General features: G+C 36.7%; 1 protein-coding gene across 1 annotated transcript in view; it reads left to right on the top strand.

The window, feature by feature from the left end:
* The window catches only part of AP3B1 (adaptor related protein complex 3 subunit beta 1), a 153012-nt gene that overhangs the window by 80756 nt on the left and 57260 nt on the right, over nucleotides 1-14996 (top strand). The window lies entirely within an intron of this gene.

Raw genomic sequence — 14996 nt, 5'->3', positions numbered from 1 at the left:
CTAATTCTTGCATAGCGTTACAAAAAATTCCCCCTTCAAAGCAAATGTGATATCAGGGCTGTGCAACGAAATACTCAAAAGACCTACATGCATTTCTCTTCAGCTTTGATCAGCTCAGTCAGAAAGTATAGGCAAAAACTCTTAAGCTTATAATGTTTTTCAGTTGTAGAACGTGATTATCTCTTGACTGCTCAGAAATGAGTATGAACAGTATTTGGGATTTTAGTTTGTCCTTCTTGTTGCTAAAAGGAAAAGACACATTGGAAGAGATGGGGGGAAAGCAGTAAAGTCTTTCATTTATTTAAGTAATAAATATTTATTGAGCATTTGTAGTAGGCTGTAAAGAGAAAGTGGTAATCAAAAAATCTATAGTGAAGCATAGTTAGTCTTTGAGGGGAAAGGAGGCCCCTAAAACGTTGGGAGACAATAAGGTCTGAATAACTTGGGTTTGATATCAGATGACCAGGATGCAGATCCCTGCTTTGCCACTTACCAGCTTTGTGACCTTGGGCAAATTGGTAAGTAACTTTTCTGCACCTCAGTTTCCTATGAATATAATATCTACCTCACAGGATTCTTGCGAGATTAATGAGATAATAAATGTGAAGCTCTTACAACAGTGACTGGCACGTTGTCATCACTCAGTAAATATTAGCTAATATTTTTGGAAGTGATATGATATGTGATAATGGACCCTGAGTAGACTCTTATAGTTTATTAGCTGTAAGAAGAATACAGTTGAGATTAGAAAAGCTTGTAGTAAGTTTTCATTCATCACAGAGTAATTGAAGGATTCACCTTTTTATCCTAAAGAAAACATTTATTGGGATGGTCTCTTCAAAGGAAAATAAAAGCACTCTATCCAAAGAGTATGCAAAAAAAGAAGTCAGAGACTTCCCTGGTGGCACAGTGGTTAAGAATCTGCCTGCCAATGCAGGGGACATGGGTTTGAGCCTTGGTCCGGGAAGATCCCACATGCTGCGGAGCAACTAAGCCTGTGCGCCACAACTACTGAGCCTGTGCTCTAGAGCCCACGAGCCACAACTACTGAGCCCACGTGCCACAGCTACTGAAGCCTGTGCGCCTAGAGCCCATGCTCCGCAACAAGACAAGCCACTGCAATGAGAAGCCCGCGCACCGCAACAAAGAGTAGCCCCTGCTTGCCACAACTAGAGAAAGCCTGTGCGCAGCAATGAAGACCCAATGCAGCCAAAAATAAATAAATTTATTTATTTAAAAAGAACTGCCAAGTGAAGAGAATCACAACATTCATCCCCAAAAGCTAACAAAATGATCAAGCAAGTAGTAGTAATAAGAATGGCAACCAGAAATTCACCAGCAACAGTCAAATAAGGAAACAGTTAGAACTTTAAACAAAGAAAAGTGGAACTTTGAAAAGTAGAACCTGTAGAGATAAATTGAATATTCTGGTACAGAATGTTGTGACTCCTGATCTCACCTCCAGCTCTCAAAATGGTACTTTAAAAAGACGAATCAGGGGCTTCCCTGGTGGCGCAGTGGTTGAGAGTCCACCTGCCGACGCAGGGGACATGGGTTCGTGCCCCGGTCCGGGAGGATCCCACATGCCGTGGAGTGGCTGGGCCCGTGGGCCATGGCTGCTGAGCCTGCGCGTCCGGAGCCTGTGCTCCACGGCGGGAAAGGCCACAACAGTGAGAGGCCCGTGTACCAAAAGACAAGTCAGCCAAATTGTAAGTTTTCTCATTATGTGTACAAATTTAGAAAGAAGTAGACTAAAGACATCAGAGGAAATAAAAGTCCTCAAAAATTAAAACCCCCAATAATGGTATGGGACCTCAACAAATATAGGGGTCTTTTGGATCCTAAATTAAATTTAGGATCCAAAGATGGGTACATCCACAATTTAAAAATCAACATGTTGCCCTAATTCAATAGAAAGAAGAAATAAAAGTAATTTATAATAAATAGTACATTGATATATAAATACTTGACCATGACTACATTATAAATGTAGTGAAGTAGTTAAATGACGCTGGTGGCCATAAATGCAAATTGATAGAGGTGTATTATTGTATTAGCAACTCAAATACCATGGGTCGTGGTATAACATAATTTTCCAAAACATCAAACAGTTTTTCTGGTAGTTATTCCTGGAAAATTGAGTACATTAAAACCATGCAATGACCCACCCCACCCCCCAAAAAAACTACTTTGTACTGGTATGGAAAGTGTTCTAGGACCAGGTGAACAGGTTTTCACCTCATGAATGTCCAACCAGACATTTGAAAGTTGTGAGGAACGTGGTACAATTTTTATTGGATGAGTCTGCCCTGTTCATTGTAGAGCATCTAGCATCCCTGGCTTTCACCCATTAAAGCTGGTAACATACTTTACTGTCCCTTCCGCCAGTCATGTGCCAACTGCAAACATTCAAAGCAGTTTAATATAGCAGTTAAAAGCACAGGCTCTTGAGCCAGACAGCCTGTGTTCAAATCAGAGCTCTGCCACTTTACAAAATGAGAGACCTTGGGTGGGTCATTTTACTTCTTGGTGCCTCCGATTTTTTCATCTGTAAAATAAAAATAATAATGCTACCTATCTCACAGAATTGTTGTTAGCGTTGAATGAATCAACATATATGAAATGCTTATAGCAGTACCTGATACATGTTAAACACTAAGGATTTCCTGATTTTTTTTTTTTTTTAGAAGACATTGGAGGTAGGAGTTTATTAATTAATTAGTTTATTTTTGCTGTGTTGGGTCTTCGTTTCTGTGCAAGGGCTTTCTCTAGTTGTGGCAAGCGGGGGCCACTCTTCATCGCGGTGTGCGGGCCTCTCACTATCGCGGCCTCTCTTGTTGCACAGCACAGACTCCAGACACGCAGGCTCAGTAGTTGTGGCTCACGGGCCTAGTTGCTCCGCGGCATGTGGGATCCTCCCAGATCAGGGCTCAAACCCGTGTCCCCTGCATTAGCAGGCAGATTCTCAACCACTGCGCCACCAGGGAAGCCCTAGAATAGTGTATAATCTTTAAGATGTTTTTATTAAATCTTTGAATGAGGTGGAAAAATGTGGTATAAAATTAAGTGGCGAAACAGAATCCAAAATATTACTTATTTTATCTCAATTTTATAAAATTGTATACTCACACTGTGCTTTTAAAATGTAAGGAAAATGAAAGAATAGAAGGAAGTGTGTTATACTGTTAACAGAGGTTTTCTGAGTGATGAGATTATGGATGATTTATATTCTTCTTTATATTTTTCAATATTTTCCAGAGTTTCTCTAGTCAAGGTGTAATATATATATTATCCTAAAAGCAGCCATTTTTAAATAGGGTAAGCATGTATATGAATGAGTAGGATTCCTTTTTATTGACATCTAATGTTTAATGTCTGTCTTTCTGAATCAATACTACTAATTATATTGAGCAAGTCATTTGGTTTTCTCAACTCTAAAATGATGGCAAGGTAGATCTCCATGTTTCCTTTTAACCCTAATATTCTGTGAATCTATGGAATTTTGAAGCAGTGAAATTAGTTATGCCGGGATGATTTGAACGTTCATGAAAATAAATAGATGAAACATTTTTTAGCTTATGTTATGACTTTTGTTTCATAGATGATTTTTATTTCAGTGAGTTATTAAGTTTATTTTCTTTATGAGTTTGGTACAATATGGGTAGGTTTTATTTTTTGAAATTACCAAAATATTTACAGTGAAATCCGAAAAACATTTCCTTTTTTCACACTAAATATTTTTCAAATGAAAAATTTCACTATTCGTTTTTACCCTTTGAATTGTATATTCAGAACACAGAGATTTTTAAAGCATAATTTCTAGTAAATATTATAATCATTGTAAGAAAAGGCCTTATTTTTTCAAACTGTGTGATACAGGTGACGTGTAAACACAGTATTTATTTCAGTCTTCCATGGGACTAATTGGCAATTGGCCTAGAGATGGCCAAAAATAAACATTTTAGTTCTTGCTATAGTGTTTCAGTGAACAAACTGAATTTTTAGTGAATTACTAGTGAATTTTTTTTACTAGATTATTGTTAGGCTAAGAGTTTCTAAATTGTTACATATCAAACCCCAGGAACTCAGAAATAGCAATCCTCAGAATATTAGGCTTCTGGAGAGGATGAGAAAAGAAGGGGAGGGAGAAAAGAAGGGGAGGGAGACCAAGTCTGATGCTGGAGAAGTATGTTGGTGACATACTGTCATGAGAATATTATAGTAATGATTTCTTTTTCATGTGTTGGTACATATAGAAAAGTGGTAATACTTGTAGTGTGCTCTGGGGTAAACAGAGATGCTGCAGGAGATGGAAGGCAACCACCCCAGGAGCTCCAGTCACCACAGGTGCCACCTGACTTTTCTGAGGTTAATGGCAGAGGCAATAGCACAGCATACCTCTAACCCGTCTGTGGTACATTAGTGAGGAAGCACTGACTTAGCTGCCATAATATATCCAATTTGATCCTCATGGATCACAGTCCCTAAGTGGAATTTAACTTAGGAGGCTGTAGGAAGGTTCATTAAGAAAAGCAGTCTTTATAGAGTACAGTGGTAATATATTGAGGAGTAGTAAGTAATTCCAAGAACAGTCCATGAAAGAGACACCAGAGTTGCAAGAAGGAAACCCCAATTTAATACACTATGCTACTTGGAGGTAGCCAAACTTGATATTAGGGCAGAGTCCTCCAGACTGATAAATCTGTCCAAGACTACTGAGGCCAACTGCAAGTTTAAGGGTTTCCTAAAACCACCCTCAAGTATGATAATTCACTAGATCAATCACAGAACTCAGGAAAGCACTCTACGTAGGATTGCAGTTTTATTATCACAGTAGGGCACAAATTAGAATCAACCAAAGGAAGAGATGGATGGAGGAGATTCTGGTTGGGTTTCATACTCAAAGCTTCGGGGTTACCCTCCTTGCATCAATCAAAGTTGGTTGTATATACAGGAGTACTGCCAACCAGGGAAGCTCACCAAGCTTAGGGTTTTTATTGAGGCTTTACTAAATAGGCGCTGTTGACTGAATTGTTGCCTCATGGTTGAACTCACTCTCCCACCCTCCCCTCCAGGTCAGGCTGATATCAGGGGCCCAGAGCCCCAATGCTCTAATCATACGGTGGGTCTTTTCTGGTGTGGCCAAGCTTCCATCTTGAGTTATCTGCTTAGCAAAGCTATCTAGGGGCCCCCTAGGAATCACTGTTGGCGTAAACTATCAAGTATGGTCCCCTAGGGGCCCCACCATGAATAATAAAGGCACTCCCATTACTCAGGAGATTCCAAGGCTTTAGAGGTTACTTCTCAACAAAGTCCAGATCTCTCTTTGAGACCAGATTCCTTACTACACATATGCCAATTAAGTGTTTTATTCACTCAACAAGCGTTTATTCAGGCCAGAATATGAGGAGGTGCCAAAGATATAGTTGTGTACAAGATGGGCTAGGTTCCTGCCCTCAGGGAGTTTCCAGTTGAGTAAGAACAAAAGAAAAAAGAAAAATTGACTCAAAAGTGTGTAACTACAGTATACTGAGTACTTTCATTTTGTAACATAGTTTTGCCCTTTGGGTATTTCTATAGATACAAGTTGTCATTATTTCTCTGACTCCGTACATAAACACTATTATTTTATATTGGCTAAACTCCACAGTCCCTCTATACAATAGTAGCTTAAGATCTTGCAGGAGTTAACTTTTGACATTGAACACAGTTTAGAATTTAGATATCTGAACTTCTTTTCCTCTAAACAAGAAGTAAAAGGATAATTTTGAGTACATGCTGTTCACCTTCTGCTTTCCTTGAATTGGTGCTGTGGAGCATCACTTCATCACTTAATGAAGAAATAAAGCCTCACAATGTCACAGTAAAGACAGTAGCAACAGCAGCATTAAACTGAGGTCTGTGCATGTTATTATGGGTAGCCAGCATGGAATTTTCCTGTGACCAGCGAAAAGATGACACTGTCAGTAAGACCAAAAAGCCACTTAACTAAGGCCCCCCAACCCCTTCAAGGATTTACAGGCTGAAGGTAAGAAGAAGGAAACCCATATGTAATGCCCTTAGGCAGGCAGAGTGAGGCAAGGTAGAGGCATTTTTTTATACACAAGCCAATTTCACCATCTGATTAGTTCTATGAAGCTTCTCTAAGGAATATAGAAAAATAGCTGGAAAGTAGGCTTATAACTTTTGCTATTGATAAAGATTGACAACTACTGAAGTTACAACTATCCATGATTAGGAATGAGATCCTGACCCAGTTTGTATTATAGGAAATTAATTGGAAAATCAAGAGTACCTATCAGACCTGCTTTTGGCACAGAGGTTACTTTGTCAGTTTTAAAACAGTATGAAGAAAAAACAAACCATAATTAATGATGCAGAACCTGATTTTCTCAGTTTGAAACTTACCAGCATTTGGAATTATTAGGATAATTGCGCATGATAGTGATGGACAGTTGTAATCAAATTTGATTTCCATTTCTCCGAAGTGGACTTTTAGGTAGGTCTTTCTCTTTTTTAAAATTGATCTAGGCTAGGGCATTTTAGTCTTGTTTTCCAGTCTGCTTGTCTTCTACTGCCAGAGTGCCAGCTTCCTTCTAGTTTGTCTACAAGGACAGATTGCTTTGCGAGAGTTTTTGTTGAATACAAGTGTTTTACTAAGTCATGTACCAGACATTTCATGAATATGTAGTCTCATTCCCGAAACAAATGATAATATGTCTGTGATAAAGATTGTTTTCTAATATGGTGGAAGAACTATATTTTTTTAAATATATATTTTTTTACACTTTAAAAACTTAAGGTGTATTTAAGCCTCAGGCTAAGAGACAAGTCCAGCTAAGATCAAATTTCTTTGACTTTAGAGGAGGAAGAAATTATAAGTTAAAATTAAAAATAATTTTGTCATTTTAAATTGGGGAAAAATCCTTTATTTGTTCTGATGAAAATGTCAGTAGTCATGGAACTGTGTTAAAAATAATGAAAAGTCACTGGCCTGGGTCTGCTTAAATTGAAAACATTTTTTAATTAAAGCTTGACAGTATTTTGTGCTTCCATCGCCCAGCCATGTCCCATCTTATTCTTTTATTCAGTTCTCTTCTAGGTATGAGTTGCTTTAATTTTTAAATTAACCTTTACGGTATGCCATACTACTGCTTCATCTTTTTATTTCTGTGCTACTTCAGAGGTCTCATAGTTAGTAACAGACCATTATCATCTCTCCCTTTCCTAGATTATTAAAAGGAGCTACTTTTTTTTTTTTAGGAGCTACTTTTTAAAAAGACATTGTTATTTTTAATTGCAGCCTTTTTATTGTAAAAATATTTTTTATTTGGCTTAAGCAAATATATGCCAGTCTAAGAAATGAATTCTCCACAATGAAAAATCCGCTGTATCAGATGACAGTTGTAGTTATTAATTAACTAGTAATTATTATGGCAAAAAAAAAAGGTCACCATCAAAAAAAAGAAAATATGTGTATAAATTTGTAAGAAATGGAAGGATTAAAGAGGTGTTGGTAAAGAAGGCCTGGGCCTTTCTTTTTCTCTTCCTTCTATTTTATGGTGAATAGTTCCTGTCCCTTGCTGTGGGTTCCCTCTTCAGGGCTGAGGCAGTTCACTTGAGAATTCTTTCCTAAGATTATGGTTTTTAGCTTTCATTTATTATAATTATATTACTACAATAGGAAATAAGAGGTTTTAAAATTCCATTTGTTTAAAGAGGATTTAATCTTTTCTGGCAATTTTATTTTCCACATTCGAAGTTGATTGAATGTTGTGTTACTATCAACTGCCATGTTGCAAATTTTGTTGCTTGTGTTGAATTGTGATATTTGCAGTGAAAAATACTGTTTTTAAGCTTTAAGATATCTTAGATTAAAATGTGCATTGGCCAATCATGTATTAATTATTATTTATTCATACATCAGTCAACTTCTGTTACCTCTGTTCCTCTTTAAAAAGCTTGCCAGAAATTTTCTGAACATAGGACAAGGCATGGTATGGAGAATTGATTTTCCATTCTATTAAGTATTATTTATTAGTATTTAACCTTTTAACATGAGGAACCTGGCCTAAACATGAAAAATATTATTGTAATACTTAGAAAAACTTTGTTTCTCTGCAAAGGAAAAGAAAATGAATTTAGCTTTAGGGCACATGCCAAACTAACACTAAGAAATTAATTTATTACCAGAGAGAGGAGAACATGGAGTAAAAATATAGATAAGTACAGTATATGACCCTAATATCAAAGAAAAGTAAAAGCCACTTATCTTAAAATATATCAGACACACTGTTATTCAAATCATTCAGGAATGTAATTACAGACAGCTTTTATAGGCCTATCAATAAAGGGTTATTTCTCTACATTTGCAGCTGTTCCACATTACTGAATATATAAATATCTCCCCCAAATGCTAAATTATTACTGCAGATCTACTATACACTTCTGCTAAAAAAATTCAGTAAGTTCTTCTTTAACATGCATAATTTAGGTTAAGAGAGATACCAACCAAATGTAATGTGTGTATCTTGTTTGAATCCTGATTGAAGCAAACCAACTCTGAAAAGACATATATATGATTGTCACGGAAATGTGAATACTGTATTTTACATTAAATTGGAGGAATTTTTTTTCTTTTAGGTATGGTAATAGTATTCTAAGTTTTCTTGACACGTCTTTATCTGTTAGATATACAAACCAAAATATTTACTGATGAAATTAGATCGTATCTCGAGTTTCCTTTAAGTAATTCAAAAGTAGAGCAAAAGATTAGATTGAACAGGATTGGACAAATGTTGATAACTTTTTGAAACTTAGTGATGAGCACCTAGTTTTTCTTTATATGATTCTCTGTGCTTTTGTGTACACTTGAAAATATTCAGAGTAAGTTTTTAAAAATACATAATTTTGGAAACTCATTTATTTCTGAAGATTTTGGCACTCATGCTTCACTGAACATGTGCCCTGCCAAAGTTATCTTGTAAATTTAAGCTAGTACATCAAAATTTGAGTTCTGTTCAGGTTGTCATCTGTGAAATTAGAAGACTGTAATAGATTGTTTCTAAGGTCCCTCAGTTCTAGCTCTTTAGAAGTCTATGGGGAATAAAGTGGGAGACGGCAAGTGACTTTAGTCAACATCAGCGTTAGCGCAGGGGAAAGGTACCTTACCTTTTTTATTAAAACATATTAATATGATAAAACTTAGACTCTGGGTCCCTGGAAGATAGGACAGGGCCTTCTTATTGGCCTTTCTGTTTCCAGTGCTTGATACGTAATAGGTGCTCATCAAAAGTGTATTAAATGAATGAGATTAATCTTTACTGTTTTCCAGCTTCATTATTATATTGTAGAATCCATTCCCACTGATGTCAGTTTAAAGGACTGTATTGATAATCTGTTAGTTTATTATTCCTATCAAGCACCTATCTAAACAGTAGTTGTGATCCTTACATATTTCTTTTATTATAACATGTAACACTTAAGGCTAAAATGGAGAATAAGTTATTGTTTTAAATTGTTTGACTAAATATATCTTAATAACCCATTCTTTTTTTTTTGCGGTACGCGGGCCTCTCACTGTTGTGGCCTCTCCCGTTGCGGAGCACAGGCTCCGGACGTGCAGGCTCAGCAGCCATGGCTCACGGTCCCAGCCGGACCGGGGCACGAACCCGTATCCCCTGCATTGGCAGGCGGACTCTCAACCACTGCGCCACCAGGGAAGCCCTAACCCATTCTTTATATTTCTTATATGCTCTCAATTAAGCTAAAAATACAGCATGGTAAACTGAGAAACTGAAATTGTCATTTTTATTTTATTTTCCCATCGATAAAGCAGATCTCCTAAAAATTTAAAGCACATCTTTCTAAGGTAACATTTACCTCTTCACATCTTTAGCAGCTATCAGACATGACATGGGACATATTCACTGACCCTAAAAATTTTCATCAGAGTCATGCACTGAAAGGGGGCAGCCCCAGCCAGACAAGAGGCTCATTTCAATTTTAACGGCTGTAATTAAAGGTTAATTCACTGAGTCAGGATTAACGAGGAAAGTACAAATGATAGGCAAGCAGCTGCCTTTATAATACAAGATTAGAACAATGCAATTACAATAAGAATTAGAAAAAAATCAACTTCCAGAAGGGATCTTTTAATAAACAAATTAAATTGTGATCTCTAAACATGAATATATATATATATATATAATATTTCGTAAGGAATCATATAAGTTGACATTGTATATCTAAGTATATTATATCAAATGTAGAAACAATGCTTAATATTAAAAACTTTTTCATTATAGGTAAATTACCAAAAATATGCATGCATACATATCTACATATGATGTTTTTAAATGGCAAAAGTTTTTCCCTACTTCAGGCTCATTTTTTGATATCCGGTTATCTTTACCTGCATCATAATTGATCTTTCCCTCTCTCTGCCCCACTTCCAGCAAGTACTTCTTATGTTTATACTTGAAATCTATTCTTAAAGAGCCCATTCCAAAATTCCTTTTCATCTAATGGCAGTGAGAAAGTTGACGTGTTATTTTCAGGTGCGTTATGTTTACATATTTTATAATTCTTCTTACAATTTAAGCTCAGTGCTATATTTTATTTTATACAGATACTATTTTTAGTGTGATATACCCTCTAACCTCAGGACATTGATCCAAAGCTTTTATATGTGTTGTATATTGTTAGAAAGCTATCAGACTACTTACTGTGTTAAACATCCTTACATGAAAGTGCCTTGCATAGTGATTGGCACATAGTAGGGTCTCCGCAAATTTTATCATTTTCATCTGTTTTTGTATTATTAATTGAAGCAATAGACATTTTTTTAATTAGTAGGATCCTTATTAGTTCTGTCAAATATTTATCATCCATCACAGGATTCAAAGAGAAGGAAAATAATTGTCCATCATAAATGCAGGCTGTGGAAAATTGTTCCTCAAAAAGTGGTTCCATAAATGGAATTTACGTTTTGTCAGTGGCTCTTGAGCTGATTTTGTATAATAAATCTGTATGCTGGAGTAAATCTGAGTATTGATGCCTAGAAGCTAATAATTCAGTAGCATCATTCCTGAAAAAAATACATAGTTCTATTTGAAGATTTTGTAGCCTGTGATATGCAAAACTATAAGCAGTGTACTGCTATTACCATGAAAGTGAGTTGTAAGTATAATGTAGACTTACCTGATAAAATTACCTCCTTTTTTATTGTTTAAGCTGCTGACAAGTGCTGGAGAATTTGCTTTATTGTATACACTGTGAAAAACCTGAGGAAAACTGATGTGTTTCACTGGTATTTAGATTAACCCACACATTGTATTTGGAGTGGGACAGTATGCTGTTTTGAACAATATTTTGACATTAAGAACTCCACAAAATAGTATTTAAGCCCCCTTTGGCATGGGCAGTTGATAACTTTTCATTCATAATTAGCTCATAGAGAACCGAGAGACATTTCAGGGAAATTGAACTGTCAGTGGGTAGAAACAAGCATTTGACCTCATCACATTGAGTGGGGCCCATCATAATTTGTTCATTTGGTGCCCATCAGCCCAGCCTCATCTCTCATACGGCACCTCACTGACCTTCCCTCTCCAATTCCGCTCAGTTCAGCTTTAATTATGACTCTGCAGACCTGAAGAAATATTGCAGCTTGCTCTCGAAAACCCTGAACTGCCACTCACCAAAAGATTGGTTTTTAACAGGTAATAAATGCCCAGAGGAAATGGTGCTATGTCCACACAGAGAACAGTGGCTTCTTTTGAGATTTTCTGGCTCTCAATTGTGTCACTGTTGCCTAGTGAAATTTTTATTTCCAACACAGTAAGCTTGTGACTGAACATGAGTTCTTTAATTTAGGTAAACTTACCCATCCACAGAAGAAATTCTTAGTTACTTGGTTATGCAATGAATTCACTCAGCCCATCACCTATTGAAGGTTGAGAAACAACTTTAGGTTGTTTAGATAAAGTACTATTTTTTTTAGAATGCTGCATTTTTACTTTTAATTAATAATTATTTTTTGAGATGTTGACCATCCTACCTCTTCTAGCAGTACAATTAATTGTAATTCATCCAATAATTTGGCAGAAGGAATCCTGCTAACAATCTTGCCTCTGCCAACAAAACAAAAATATAAAGTTTAAAATAAGCATTCATGTTGCCTACCATCCTCCTCCTCCTCACTCCACGCACCCCCATGACAGTAGTTTTGCAAAGCAAGTTAATAGCAAACAGTGACTACATAAGAGGAAAATGTAAACCTTAGAAAATTATAAAGTTTAACTTCTGTTTTCAAATCATGTCTCTAAAGATTTCATTGCAAATAGAAATATCGAAAACTGTAGTTCTATACTGTGTATCCTTGTAGTGAATGTTAAACTGTCAGCAGGATTTTCAGGTCATTTGACAAAAAGGATACAGGTACAGTAGCTAGCAGTGAAGGTGACTGCTAGTTTCATCAATCACTTTGCCTTTCTTTAAGTTGATACATAATGGACCCCTTCAATCAGCTTCCTTGTTCTTTGTCACTTGTTTGGAAAGAAGAAAAAAAAAGAGTGGTGGAAAGGCTGGACTCTACAGTCAAGGTTAGGAAATGAATTGTTAGTTATTTACTCAGGGTACAGAGGATGTCAGTGTGAAAGGGGGCTGGCCCTTCATAAAACGTCAAGTTTGTCATTGGGTGATAACACACAGTGTGAAGATTCATACAGGCCTTGTGCAGTGGCAGTGCTACTCAAAGTAGTGATTCTAAATATGAATTTGAGATTAAGATATTGCTTTGTGACAGAGATGTGTTTTGTGCCAGAAAATGTTCAAATACCTGCCTGTTTTACTTCTGGGGATTACATCAAACAACTTAGTCACAAAAGCAAATTTTAGGTGGATTGTAAACACATGTCAGCCACTGTCAATTTAGTCTTATACCTTCTATAATATTTAATTTGAATCAGAAATTTTCCCAAGGGTTTTGGAAAGAAAAAAGGAATTTGAAGTTTTACGTAGCTTCTATTTGCTAAAACGCATAGAGGTACCACCCAACAAGTTTGAATGCCTTGCTAATTTTAAACACTCAGGGGAGAAATAGAACAGTTTAAAGGAAACTCTCAGAAATTAGTGTCTGACTTCTTTTAACTGTTTCTTCCTCAGAAAACAGTACCTTTTAATTAATTTTTAAAAGAACGTTACACATCTGGAGAAGGTTATCAATTCACCAGTCTTTCAATAAATGGGTAGAGGGAATCATAGTGTATATCTTTTTTTAATACTTGACCAGATTGTATGTATTCTGAAATTCACCAGTATGCTTTTCAGAGTATATTTTTATAGATATGTGGCTCAATACTTATTTCAAAGCTCTCAACCAAAAAGTGCTATTATATATCAAGTGGCTGTGAAATGATCTGAGCAGGTGTTAGATTAAACATAAAAATTACATATCATAGTTATATGAAATTTCTCAGTTCTCTCAGATCTCCAAGAATAGTTTGGATAGAATAGTTAATGTAGGTTAAAGTTCTTCACATTCTTTGCAGACTCCATATCTATGGGTAGTGCTAGTTCTCTTTTGCTTCTAGTAAAAAGCTTTGGAGGTTATGGTTTTTTTAGTGAAAGCTTTTTTTAACCTGAACATTCTATTAATAAACTTGAAGGGAATGTCTTCCATATTCAGAACATTATGGTATGAGCGGCAGCAAATTAAAAAGGTAAGCCATGAAAAAAAAAAAAAAAGTAAGCCATGGTTACAGTTTTGAGTGCATCTTACAGCCTTTTGGAAACAGAGACCATAAACAAGAGTACAGTAGAGCTTCCATGGAGGTTTATAGTCCTTGACAGAGGAAATTACTAATGCTGCCGAATCTTCAGAGAAGAATCCTTTTATCTTGGATGATAATACTGAATGGCTTCTATAAAATAATTGACAGATGTGAAATTTCCACCAAGAAGCATTTTGCCATTCTACATACATTTCTGTCAAACCAGCACAGACTGAATTGAGTTTGTTCTGAGCAGTATTTGCTTATATCTCTGGTGGTTTCGTTTTTCTCATGTAGACCTGGTTGCATAAGCACCCACTGGTACATCTGCATTATTTATCCCAGGAGTTATGATGTTAACTTTTAGGTGAGTGCTTGTAAAATGGTTAAGAATTCAGATTCAGAGACTCACTATAACCTTTTTGAAAATCTGACTTTTTTATTGTGCTTGTTTCAGAAAAAGATGGTGCTGGAAAAAACTGTAACATTGTTAAGAGTTGCTTCAGGATTATTACTCATGTAAGACCTACCCTCTCCTTCTCTTGCCTAGATGTTTCATTGTCCTAAACTTGTTCTGCCCCATCCAGTATTTTTCTTGGTTCCTTCATTTTCCCCCATGGAAACTTCTCTGTCTTGGGTCTCATCACCCAAGTGTCTGGCTACTATAATCCCCTTTCGGCTTGTATAGAATTCACAGAAAATGTTTTGTGTGTGTGTGTGTGTGTGTGTGTGTGTGTAGTACGTGGGCCTCTCACTGCTGTGGCCTCTCTCATTGCGGAGCACAGGCTCCGGACTTGCAGGCTCGGCGGCCATGGCTCACGGGCCCAACCGCTCCATGGCACGTGGGATCTTCCTGGACCGGGGCCTGAACCCGTGTCCCCTGCATCGGCAGGCAGACTCTAAACCACTGCGCCACCAGGGAAGCCCCAAAATGTTTTTTGTATGCATATTTTATAAGAAAAACTAATACATACTAAGGGTTAAGAAGTAGTCTTAGGTAATATGCAGTACATTAAATTGGAGCCTTTGGAAGACAGTTCATCTTTTATTGTTTTCATTGGTTCTCAGTACCTGTCTGTTAACCAAATGGATCAAAGCCAACTTAGTGTGTTCATTAAAAATAAAGAAAGTGGGCTTCCCTGGTGGCGCAGTGGTTGAGTGTCCGCCTGCCGATGCAGGGGACACGGGCTCGTGCCCCGGTCCAGGAAGATCCCACATGCC

Source organism: Neophocaena asiaeorientalis, unplaced genomic scaffold (assembly GCF_003031525.2).
Source record: "Neophocaena asiaeorientalis asiaeorientalis breed wild unplaced genomic scaffold, Neophocaena_asiaeorientalis_V1.1 scaffold515, whole genome shotgun sequence".
NCBI lineage: Eukaryota > Metazoa > Chordata > Mammalia > Artiodactyla > Phocoenidae > Neophocaena > Neophocaena asiaeorientalis.
Note: the sequence above shows the minus strand (reverse complement) of the source record. Positions and strands in the feature narration are given on the sequence as shown.